Source organism: Vombatus ursinus, unplaced genomic scaffold, assembly GCF_900497805.2.
Source record: "Vombatus ursinus unplaced genomic scaffold, bare-nosed wombat genome assembly UNPS02014961.1, whole genome shotgun sequence".
Taxonomy (NCBI): Eukaryota; Metazoa; Chordata; class Mammalia; order Diprotodontia; family Vombatidae; genus Vombatus; species Vombatus ursinus.
The window spans coordinates 1370449-1383545 of record NW_020954739.1 but is presented as its reverse complement, the minus strand read 5'-3'; positions in this window follow the sequence as shown (position 1 = coordinate 1383545).

Genomic DNA, 13097 nt, shown 5'->3' with positions numbered 1-13097 from the left:
GGACAGAAGGGTGAGGCAGAGACTAATGGAGATGTAGCCTAGGATGGTAGTTTTTCCTCTGGCAGCCTGTCATTCTGAATCACAGGGAACTGAGAGGAGGAGAGAACCCACTCGTCCGGGAGAGTGCACTGTCACATCCTTCTTTCCCAGTAAGCAATAATCTCTGCTTCCCAGTACCACACCACACCATCCCCGCTCTGAGTTGATTTGGTTTCTGTCCTTTGTGGAAGGTGAGGATGGACCCTGGGCACAAGAGTCCGCATGGGGAGAGTTCTCGTATTACTGCCTTCAGTCAGTGTGGAGGGCAGACTGAGCTGATGCACTAACTTTTGTTTGCCTCCTGCTTCAGCACAGACACCAGTTTGTCCTTCTCCCTCGGATGGAGCTATGCTGGTGCACAGGCTTCAGCGCAGGCCCCGTCATTGTTGTGCAGACACAAATCATCTTCATTCAGGCCCTCTGTCACATTGGCTTCATGTCTGGGCCCTGCCATCATTGTTTACCTGGTTTATTACCTCTTGGACATCTGGAACTAGATATTCCGTGGACATCTCCTGCTCAATTTGTCCAAAACGACTCACTGTCTTTCCCCCCAAACTCTCCCCTCTTTCCAACTTTTCTATTATTATCCAAGGCACCACCATCCTCCCATTCACCTGGGCTCAGAATCCGTTGTGGTCCTCAGTTCCTCACTTGTACGTTGTATGTCAATCAACGAGCATTTGCTAAGCTCTTACCTTGTGTCAGGGACTATGATGAACACTGGAACTGCAAAGAAAGGCAAATCCATTCTGTTCTCAAGTTTCATGGTATCTACTTTCATAGCATCTCTGCTCAGTCAACAAGCATTGACGAGTGTTGACTGTGTGCCATGCATTGTGCTAAGCACCCGGGACATAAAGGCAAAAAATAATGGTCCCTCAAGAAGAGTACATTATAAGGTAGCTAGGTGGTGCAGTAAATAGAGCTCTGGCCTTGGAGTCAGAAGGACCCGAGTTCAAATCCAGCCTCAGAACGTTACACTTACTAGCTGTATGACCCTGGGCAAGTCACTTAACCCCAACTGCCTCACCAAAAAAAAAAAAAGTGCATTCTAATGAGGGTTGTTGTTCAGCCCTTTCAGTCATCTCTGACTCTTCATGACCCCCATTTAGGGTTTTCTTGGCAGAGATGCTAGAGTAGTTTGCCATTTCTTTCTCCAGCTCATCTTATAGATGAGGAAACTGAGGCAAACAGGGTTAAATGACTTTCCCAGGGTCACACAGCTAATAAATAAGTGTCTAAGGCTGGATTTGAACTCAGGTCTTCCTGACACTGGGCTCTATGTGCTGTCCACTGAACCACCTGGCTGCCCTCTAATGAGGGAAACAATAGCAAATGAGTTTGTATGTATAAGATACAGTCAGAGGGAAAGCACTAGCAGTGGAGGTGGGAGGAGGAGATAGAGGACCAGGTAAAGAAGGCCCATGTTGTAGAATGTAGGACTTGAGCTGAGTCCTGAAGGAGGCCAGGAGGCAGAGGAAAAGGGAGAGCATTGGAGGCATGGGGGCCAGCCAGGGAAAAGGTGCAGGCTTGGGAGATGGGAGACACTGTTTGAAGCCAGTGTCACTGGGTTGTACAACAAATACGTGGAGAGGAGTAAGATGAAGGTAAGAAGGGCTGTAAAGGGCTTTAAATGCCAAAGAGGATTTTAGATTTGATCCTGGAGGTAATAGGGACTCACTCTGTGTGTGTGTGTGTGTGTGTGTGTGTGTGTGAGAGAGAGAGAGAGACACACACACACACACACACAGAGGGAGAGAAAGAGAGATGGAGGGGAGAGAGACAGGGACAGAGAAAGAAGGAGAGAGAGGGGGATGGAGAGGGAGAGAGTCAGATCTGTGCTTTAGAATGGTCACTTTGGTAGTTGAGTGGCAGATGGATTGGCGGGGGAGACCCTAGAGGCAGGGACATCAACCAGAATTGCTATTGCAGTGGCCCAGTAGTGAGGTGATGACAGTCTGTAGCAGGAGAGCAGCTGTGTGAGCAGGGAGAAGGGTACATATCTGAGATGCACGCAGGTAGAAATGACAAGCCTTGGCACCAGATTGGGTATGTGTAGCGAATGCAAGTGAAAATTCGAGGACTACAGCACTGTTTGAGTCCGGATGAATGGGAGGGTGGTGGAGAGTAATAGAAAAATCAGAAAGAGGGATGGGTTGGAGTGGAAAGATGAGTTCTGTTGTGGACATGCTGAGTCTGAGGTGTGTATGGGGCATCTGGTTCAAGATATCCAAGAGGCAGTTGGTGAGTTGAGCCAGCTGTGATGTGGGCAGGGTGGTTGGAGCTCATTCAAGAAATGATGATCCCAGGTAAGGATTCGCCAATCAGTGAGCCGGCCTCAGAGTGAATTCATCAGAGAGCAAGGCAGGCTGGTGGGAAGGTGAAGAAATCCCAGAGAGTGAGTTAATGAAAAGCAACATAGGGTTCTAGTGTGCAATAAAAAGATAGAGGGTGATGGGGGCAAAAGGGACGAACTAAGTGCTCTAGGAAAATGTGGGGAGGAGGAAAGCTCAGCCCCAATGTAAAAATGACCATAGAAGACATCATGAAAGAGGCAACATTTTAGCTGGCTGTTGAAGGGAATGAAAAGGTTTCAGCTGGCAGTGTTAAGGATGGTGCACATTGCAATTGGCATAGGAATGGGGGATAGCCTGTCCCAAGAAAGTGAAGAGAATGAGCATTTATAAAGCACCTACTATGTGCCAGGCACTGTGCTAAGTGCTTTACTAATATTGTCTCATTTGATCCCCACAACCCTTTGAGGTAAGTACTGTTATTATCTCCATTTCACAGTTGAGGAAACGGAGGCCAACAGAGGTTAAATGACTTAACCAGAGTCACATAATTAAGAGGTGTCTGAAGCTAGATTTAAACTCAAGTCTTCCTGACTCAATGCCCATTGCTCTATCCACTGTACCACTAACTACCCCCAAAGTCCAAAGGTAGGAGGCATCAGGCTGGTGGTAAGGAATGTAGCAGTTTGGTTCACCTGGAATGTTGAGTTTGAGTAGATGTAATACTCAGTAAGACTGAGAAGCAAGATCAGAACTGTCTTGTATGGAAGTACCAGCCATTGTAGGGCCAGTCCTTGAAGTAGGTATAGATTTTCCTGCCTTGCTTCAGTTCTCAGAACATAATAATGATAGCTAACATTTATATAGTGCTTACTACTACATGCCAGGCAATGTGCCAAGCACTCTACAAATATTACTTTATTTGATCCTCACAACAACCCTGGGACATAGGTGCTATTATTATCCCCATTTTACAGATAAGAAAACTGAGGCAAACAGAACTTAATGACTTGCCTAAAGTCCCGCAGCTAGTCAGTGTCTGAGGCTGGATTTGAACTCACATCTTCCTGACTCAATGCCCAGTGCTCTGTCCACAGCACCACCTAGCTGTATCATCAGAACATGCACACTTATTCTCTGCCTGCTTCCACAGGTGACTTAGGGACTGGTACTGTATTGTGATGAAGAGTTTTCTCATTGGCTGGGGACCGAGGACTTTTGACTCATGAGTTTCTGAACCAGAGCAGAGTGTTCATACACAATCCTTGGACCCACCCCTCCTGGGGTTCTTTTGCTTTTTTTCCTCACTGGTGTAAGACAGAACTTCTTTGAGCCGTGGGGCCAACGGCAAAAGCAGCTGCCCTCTCTCTCACTCAGTTTCCATGTGTCCATGAGTATATGGTGTCTCTGTTTCTTTTGTGTTCTTTCTTTGTTTCAGGTGAATGAATATTCTGATAGAGAAATGCTGAAGTGATGAGATCAAAGATCCCTCTGACAACCAGAGTCCATTAGTAGAGTCGGCTGGAGTAGTGGGGGCTGATGACAGAGAAAACACCTGCAGACCTCCTCTGAGTATGGCAGCAGCTTCAAGGCTCATGACCTCTCTTGATGAGAGAAATACTTGGTATGGTGTCGATCCTTGGAATCCAGCAGAGATCCATGAGGACTCCATGAAAAGGGGGAAGGATTTCCAGGGCAATAGGAGATGAAAAGTACCTCTTGGTTATGTGTTTTTTCTACAGATGTGCCTCATTTTCATTACTGTGCTCAAATTTGAGCTCACTTTTCCCAGGGACCTTATGTATGTACTGGGAGAGTACATCTGTTTGGGGAGGATTTTTTTGTAACAATTCCCCCTTGCTATACCTTCTTAGTAAATCCCTTTTTTGGAACCTGATTCTGATTGATAATGGAGAGTCCTCTGGATGGGGGCTCATAAGCAACAATGCTATTCCAGCCCCTCAAAGTTACCCCCTAGAACCCGGAGGGGAGCTGTAGTCAGCTCCCCTCTGAAGGACTCAACTATCTAGTGCAAGTAATAATAATAGCTAATAGCTAACATCTTTGCAGAACCTACTATGCACTAGGCACTTGTGCTAAACACTTTACAGTTATGTCATTTGATCCCCACAACAACCCTGGGACATAGGTGCTGTTTTTGCAGATGATGAAACGGAGGCAGACAAACTTGTCTAAGATCATGCAGCCAGGAAGTGTCTGAGGCTGAATTTGAACTCAGGTTTTCCTGACTCCAAGCCACATGCTCTCCACTGTGGCGCCACCTACCTGCCTCTAGGAGCAGGAGTGATGAGAGTGAGCCCAGAGGGCTGCTTCAGTACACATTCTGACCATACCGACATTTTTTTTTTTTTAAATGGTCAAAGAAGGAAGAAAAATGGGCCAGGGGGTGGCAGAGCTTTGGGCAGGGCTTGATGGGAGACACAGACAGTTTTTTGGTGGGTTTTGTTGTGGCTGTGGTTTTTGGAGCCTGGGTCACCCTACGTCACTGGGGCTGGAAGTGCAATGGTCACTCATGTGCCCGTCCCACTGCTGATCTGCTTTTCCCAGTGTCAAGATGTTAGGGGACACATTGTTTTCCAGAGCTAAGGTCCAGCAAGCAAGCTGTGCCCTGAGCTTGGCCCAACGACAATCCTTTGTGCTCCCCCTCCGGATGATGTCAGCCTCAGCAAAACCCCAGAATCGCTTCACACCAGCACCAGGTGGTCTCTGAGCTTGGACAAGCACCTGTAGTACCCATGTTTTGATCATGAAGCCCTGTTAGGAATCAAACTTGTCACATTATTGCTGTCACCCCTCATTGTCAGGGCTAAGCTCGCTACAAGACCATTGGTATAAGTACTGAGATCTCCCCACACTGCCTCAGGTCCCCCCTCTGGAGGTGGGGCCCTGGCACATGTGTCCTTGCTTGCAAGCCATTCTCCTTCCTTTGAAATTAAACTTCTGTTTGATCCTGACTCTCCTGTCTCCAGCCTGCTCTGTTCGGCTCCAGCCCTCTACGGGTTAGAGGCTGGTTCCGGTTCGGCTGACGTTTACGTTGGTGGCAGAAGCTGGATTGGACTCAGAACCAGGCCAAGTGGACTTTCTGGTATTGGTGAGAGTGGACTGAGCACCCCGGGAGATTTCTCTGGACTGTGACCCCCTTCCTTGTCTGGTGAAGTCCTCGGGCCTTTGTTCTTGGGCCAGTCCCGGGCCCACACTTTCTTTGCCTCAGAAACGGTTAAAATAAAACTCCTGGGCTCCTCCTGTGACCGGGTTCATCCCGGAGAGACAGGTTCCAGTCCAGTTGACACCAGCCTGGGACGGTTCCCCCCTTTTTAGGCAGCCCCGTGGCTTCCCACTTGGGGCGGGGCTTGCCGTATTGTTGCCAGACTCAGTTTACCACTTGGTCAGTTTTAGCCTCATTACACATGAGCTTGAGTAAATCACCAGGGTCAGCCTTCCCTAGTAGCAAGCATTACAGGCAAATGACATGAGAGTGCATTTTACTTGCCCATTTTTGGGGTTCTGCCTTAAAGGCAAGGGGCTTGGGATAGGATTTTACTCTTTATTTTGTGTATTTGTTTGATTGTTTTTGTTGGTGGTGAAGTTTATAATAAAAAAAATAAGGTTTGCAAGTCAGTCAAGTAGCATTTATTAAGCAACTACTATGTGCTGTGCACTGTGCTTTTAAGCACAAGGAATACCAGCCAAACAAAATCAGTCCCTGCTTTCAAGGTGCTTGCCATGTAACAATGAAGACATGTATCCATAGCTTTATGCAAAATAAATATGGAATAGATGAAAGGGCAGGCACCAGCACATGGAGAAGGCCACCTGGAGAAGGTCTTGTTTAAGCTGAGTCTTGAAAGAAGCCAGGGATTCTAAGAGGCCCAGGTGAGGAGGGAAAGTGTTCTAGGCAGGGGGTACAGCCAATGCAAAGGCATGGAGATGGGAAAATGAATGCTACTGTCTGTGAGGTATGGCACTTAAATGTTTATTGAATTAACTTTATCATCAGACATAGAAATGATTTTTGATCAGTATGAGAATTTACTATAGCTCTTTCCCCACAACAATCCTTTGAGGGTAAATAGTTACAAGTATTTTAATCCCATTTTATATATGAGGAAACTGGGGCAGAAAGGTGTAGTGATTAATTCACACAGTCCATGTGTTAAAGTCAAGATTCACACCCCAGGTCTCCTGATTGTGAACCCAGCATTCTTTCCGTGATTGCCTATGACCTTTCATAATATCTATTATTAAGGCAGGAAAGAACCTTGGACCATAGACTATTAGTGTAGGTTCATATCACAAAACACACACACACTGTTTTATTTTTTTCAGATAGTGATTAAACATACTAAACAGAAATTGGGGAATTTCAAAGTGCGGATTAGAGCAGAGAGCAGCGGATAGACGAGACAAGATTGCCCGCTCTTTGACTTGGAGTTCAACCAAAGAGAAAACAATCTCACTGGAAAAGCCCACTCACTGGAAGTTGGGAGGGCAGGGGGTGGGGAAGGGGGCATTGGGAATCAAGGGATGGGGGGGTGGGCGGCTTCCCCAAATGCCTAGAACTTTACAAGTGCTTTTGTTTGTCCTTCATCCTCAAAGAGGACCATGACCTCAGGAAGGTGATGCCATGACTGGCAAGTGAATTGTATTTAAATGAGGCAGGACATGGCAAAGTCACCAGCCTCACTTTCTCCTCCAGAGCCATCAGGGTCCAGTGGCCAGTTATGGATCAGGACAACTGGAGATGACACCCGGAGCTCTGTAAATGCTTGCTGACTGACTAACAAATGGGTGAAAGGTCTAGCTAACAGCGGCGGGAGCAGCTCTGGCCACGAGGGAGCTCTCCCCTTCCCCCTGTCCATCTTCCCGCTCCTTCAAATGCTCTTGACCTCTCTCTTCCTCTCAAGCCCCTGGCCTACGTCTGCATGTTCTGGTAGGTCACAGAAGCAGCCAGTAACTGACCAGGGTGATTTGTTCAATGGTCCCTATGAGGGTCAGAGTCATAGAACTCGGACTGTTCCAAGGGGAAGAACCTAGAACATCAGACCTCACAAACCTTCTCATATGGGAAAACTGAGGCTGGAAGGGATTTCAGAGGCGCCCTCACGAGGCCTGGAATCCGCTCGGGAACATCCCCAGACTCCTCTTCGTGTTCACTAGTACGGAGCAAGTCTGTCACCCCACTTTGGAACAGTTTGAATTATTGGGAAGTATTTCCCTGTATTGAGCTGCTCTGTCTTACCGCAATCCTTCCTTTCCTCCCCGCCATGAATTCTAGTTCTGTCTCTCAGGGCCAAGCAGCGCAGGCCTAATTCCTCTCCCAGGTGACAGCCCTTCAAACATTGGAGTGCAGACAGAATGTCTCCACCCCCCCTTGCCCTTTTCCCTGCCCCTGCTCCCCTCCCCCCAACCCCTGGCCTTCTCTTCGGTCGGTTGGACACTCCCAATTCCTTCCATTGATTCCTGTATGGTGTGGTTTCTCCACGACCTTTCGTTCTCCCCATCCTGATTGCTTTTCTGGATATACTCCAGCATATGAATTTATCTAGCAAAATATATATTTCCCTGCATGGGAAAACAACAGCAGGCTACTCGGAATGGGGTCTGGGCCAAGCAGGGCAGTGGCAGCCTCGCCTGCCTCCTTGGCCTGCCCTCTGTGCCCTCAGGGTAGCTGAGGTCAAACTGCCTTGTTGGTGCGTCTCACTGCTAATGATCAGTCACTGAAAATCCTAGGTTTGTTTAGTGCGTGAGCATGTACTGTTGGGACAAGAGTAGCCTCATATATCCATGGCGTTGGGTAGTGTTCAAAGGGCTCTCCTCAAAAGAAGTGGGTGATGCAGGAAACAGGCTTTGCTGGGGAAAGGTCAAGGCCATACTGCTGTATAAGTGTCGTCACTGGGACTTAAACAGCCTGGTCAGACAGGGGCTTGGAGGGCTAGCAGGAGGAACATAGAGGTGGGGAGGCATGAGCTCTGGGGGCTGGTCCCAGCTCTTAGGAGAGATAGGGGTCTGACCTTCTTAAGTTTTGTCACTGCCCCTCTCTGGGCCTCAGTTTTCACATCTGTAAAACGGTGGGTTGGAGGAGAAGGTTTCTGAGATCCTTTCCAGGTCTGACATAATTCTGGACTCCAAGGGCCCTCCCAGTTCCGACATGCTGCGTTCCAGGGGCCCCCCCAGCTCCGACATCCTGGGTTCCGGGGGCCCTCCCAGCTGTGATGTTCTGCGTCTGTGAGAAGCAGGCCAGACCAGGAGATGGCACAATTAACCCATGGAAGAGCTGAATCTGTGGAAAGTTACCCTAAGGAGGTCTTGGACTGCAGGCTTCCCCAGACCCTGCCATTTACTGACTCCAGAGTGACCAGCATCGCTCAAGGTCAGCACAATAGAAACAAGTGCCCGTAAACAGAGGACCACTTCCTGGCCCTCTGCACAGCCCTTTGAGAGAAGCCTCACTGACTCTTGGAATGACAAGCCGTTGAAGGAGGGAGGTGGGGAGCGCTACCCTGGGAGTTGCTCTTCAGATGGGAACCTTTCCCTCCCAACCTCCTTTGGCCATCACAGAATGTAGCAGCTCTTTCCAGTTTCTTATTTGTTTCCCAGAAGAGAAGCTATTTATTCCCCATACAAATAGCTGGCCATGTAAACAATTCCAAACAACTTAAGTCCCTCAAGTGTGAGGAATTCAAACTTGTGATTGGACCTGAGTGGGTGATGTCACCACGCAGAACGGAGGGTGCAGCTGTGGTCAGGGAATGTCTGTGACTGGCCTTGAGAGGCACATTTGAGTCCAATTCACACGCCATGCTTTCCTTGGGAAACAAACGTCAGGAAACTGGGCTCTGAGGTGATAGCTTAACTGGTGAGCATCCACACTTCCTTCTGTCTAGGGCAGTTCCGGCAGCAGGGCCCGGGGGCCTCCCTTAGTGCAGGCCAGCCTGCTGGCCCAAAGGGCCCTATCTCCCCAAAAGCTTTTGTTTTATTATGTAATTACAGGTTTTATTATGTAATTACAGAATTATCTTCACCATAAAATTAAAACATACCTCCCCCCAGAAAAAATTAGACGTGTATTTAAACCTATTTACATGAATTTTTCCAAAAAATTCCAAAGAATGTTTCCATTCCCCCATGCTTCCTCACTCTGACCTCTGCATTTATCCTTTCATTCTTGTTCTTATTATACATTTGTGTTATTTTCTCCTCTGAGATCACCTTCCATCTTTTCTGTTTGTAGCTTGTTAAATTCATGTCGTCTCCCCAATCCGAACACAAGCACCTTGTGTCAGGGGCTGTTTTTGCTTTTTCTTTGTACCCCAAGATTCAGCACAATGCTAGGCACATAGTGACTACTCAGTAAATGCTCATCAGTTTATAGTTCCTGCTTATGTTGGTTGTCATCTCTTCATTTCACCTCAGTTCATATGTCTGCACAGTCCTCATGTTCATTCAAGGATCTGAGATTTTGTTAACATGGTGAATTCCTGCTGGGGATAGGTCAGTATGGACACTCCATCCATGAGTGCAGGAGACTTAGAGGCAGAAAAACCTCTTACAGAAAGTTTTCTGGCTGTGTGACCTTGGGTGAGTCACAACCTCTCTGAACCTTTCTTACTTCCTCTATAAAATAGGAATGATAAAAATATTTATAGCAGCTTTTTTGTGTGGTATCAAGGAACTGGAAACTGAAGGGTGCCCATCCATTGAGGAATGGCTGAACAAATTATGGTATATAAATGTAATGGAATATCACTGTGCTGTAAGAAAGGACCAAAGGGACAGTTTCAGAGAAACCTTGGAAGACACGTATGAACTGATGCGGAATGAAGTGGGTAGAACCAGTAGAAGAATTTACACAAAAAACAATGCTGTAAAGGAAAAACAACTTAGAAAGACTTAAGAACCCTGATCAACGCAATGACTGACCAGGATTCCTGAGGAGCCATGATGAAGCAGGCTGTTCACCTCCTGATGGAATGGGGTACACAGTGAGACGAACGTGTTCAGGCTCAGTCAATGCGGGAATCTGTTTTGCTTGACTATGCATGTTTGTTATGAGGGTTTTTTTTTCTTTTTCTTTTCCAATGGAGGAGAGACGGGAGGGAAAGAAAATAGATTTTTAATTGAAAAAAATTAATGGGGTAATAATATTTGAACCAACCTCACAGGCTTGTGAGGGAAGCATGTTGGAAACCTTAGCATGCTAGAAAAATGGGAGCTGTTGTTTAGGCCCTGGGCCCCTTGGCTGTTTCCGACTTTACCTCCATTATAGCAGCTCCTAACATAATTTCCACAAAGCAAGGCCTTCTTTGTTTTGGTTCCAAGTCCTCTAAATTACTGATGAGGTGATATGAACGGCACCTTCAACAACCAGAGATGCTGCTGAGTGAAGGATAACTGGCCAGACCTGCCCCACCCCCAAACATCCAGGAAGGCCTCTGGGGTGGGGGGGTAGGGGGTGTGAGGGGGCAGCTTTGATCCACTGAGCCCTAATTTGCATTTTTTATTCCAGGGGCAAGTGCCCAGGACACATAGAACCAAAGAAAGACCCACACCAACTTCTTAAGCTCAATTCAGCTGAGGATGGTGGTAAGATGGACCTTGAGATGCTAGGTGCTGGGTGTGCATTATTTGTAAATGATGAAGGAATTCAAGCGGGCGGCATTCTCATTGGATTGGAAAGGTGGGGGTCCTCAAGGCTCTGTCCTGGGTCCCCTTCTCTTTTTCCTCTGTACTGTCTTCTCAGTTCCCTTGGGTTTAAATAACACCCCCATGCAGGTGATTTCTAGATCTGTCTGTGCAGCCCAAGTCTCTTTCCGAGCTCCAGGCCTGCACCTATGCCTCAAACTGGATGTCCCATAGGCATCCCAAACACAAATGTCCTAAACTGAGCTCGTCATCTCTTCCTCCAAACCCCACCTCTTTTGAACTCCCTGTCACTGTGAAGGACACTACCATCACCTAGGCTCATAACCTTGGTGCCATCCTTAGCCAGCTAGGTGGCTGGGCAGATAGAGCTCTAGGCCTGGAGTGAGGAAAAGCTGAGTTCGAATATGGCCTAGTTGTGTGACTCTGGACAAATCGCTTGACCTCCATCTGCCTCAGTTTCCTAATGTATAAAATGGGGATAAGAGCACTTACCTCACAAAGTTGTTGTGAGGATCAAATGAGATGATATTTGTTAAGTGCTTAGTACAATGCCTTGCACAAAGAAGGCACTTAATATGTGTTTTTTTCCTTTCTTTCCTCCCTTCCTCCTTTCCTTCCTTCTTTCTTTCCCTCCTCCCTTCCTCTCCCCCTCCTTCCTCCCTTCCTTTCCTTCCTCTGTCCCTCTCTCCCATCCATCCTTCCTTCCTCCCCCTCCCTCCCTCCCTTCCTCCCTTCCTTCCTTCCTCCCTTCCTTCCTTCTTTCCTTCCTTCCTTCCTTCCTTCCCTCCTTCCCTCCCTCCTTCCTTCCTTCCTTTTCCACACTTACTTCACATATCCAACCTGTTCCCAAATCTTGTCATGTCTACCTTTCCAACATCTCTCCTATAAATCTCTCCTCTCACACACATAAAACCACCAGCCTAGTTCAGGGCCTTGCCATTTCTTTCCTGGACTATTATACTAACTGGCCTCTGCCTGGCCTCCCTGCCTCAAGTCTCTTATTCCTCTGGTCCATCTCCACTTAAGGGCCAAGGTGATGCTTCTAAATCATCACCTGACTATATTGCCTCCTTGCTCAGTGAGCTCCCGAGCTCTGCATTATCTCCAGGACCAGTAGAAAGTCCTCTGGGATTTCAATCCCTTCACAACACAGCTGCTTTCCTTTTTAAGTCTGTTTCCACTGCACTCCCTCCCACACACCCTGTGATCCAGTCACACTGGCCCACCCTCTATTCCTTGAACATGACCCTCCACTCCCTGTCTTGTTGTACCAGCTGGTCCCCATTCCTGGGATGCTCTGGCCCCTCATTGCCACCTCTTAGTTCCCCTGGATTGCTTCAAGATTCTGCTTATATCCCAGCTTAGGCTGGAGTTCATGCATAAAGGGCTAACCATGGGTGGGGGCAATGACACTGGGCATCTGAAGGATGAAGATGGTAAGAGTGGGCATAGAAGAGGCGGGCAGACCATGGTGACCCTCTGGCCCCTAGGCCAGAGGCCTAAGGAGAGCCGCTGCCCTACTTAAGCAGGCAGGGAATGGAGGCAAAAGAGATGAAGAGAAAGAGACAGAGACAGAGGGACACAAAGAGAAACATGGCGGCAGCAGCATCTGTCAGTTTCAGAATCTCTCCCTGAGCGGGTTTTGTGTCAGTTTCACCAGAACAGGAACAGCAGGAAAAAATCCTGGTTCTGCCACTTAGTAGCTGTTGGATTTGTCTGTGTTGCTTTGAGCGTCAGTTTATTCATCTATAAAATGGAGATCATGATGCTTGCGCTATTTACCTTGCAGCCTTGTTACTTTAAAAACCTTAACGCATCACATAAATTTGAGCTATTGATATTATCGACCAACAGAAAGGTATTATGGGGATTGAATGAGATAATCTAGACAAAGAACGTCCTGAGGGGTTGGCGGTGTGCATGGCTGCCGTCAGCATAAAGAATGAACAGACTCGCCTCCATTTTCCCTCCTGAAACCTTCTCTGAGTCTTCGATCCCACCCCTTCCCCAGATCACAGAGCTTTTGAGAGCTGGGAGGGGCCTTCGGGTTACAAAGGAAGCAGTCTGAAGCAAAGGTCACCCAGGGAGATGTGACTA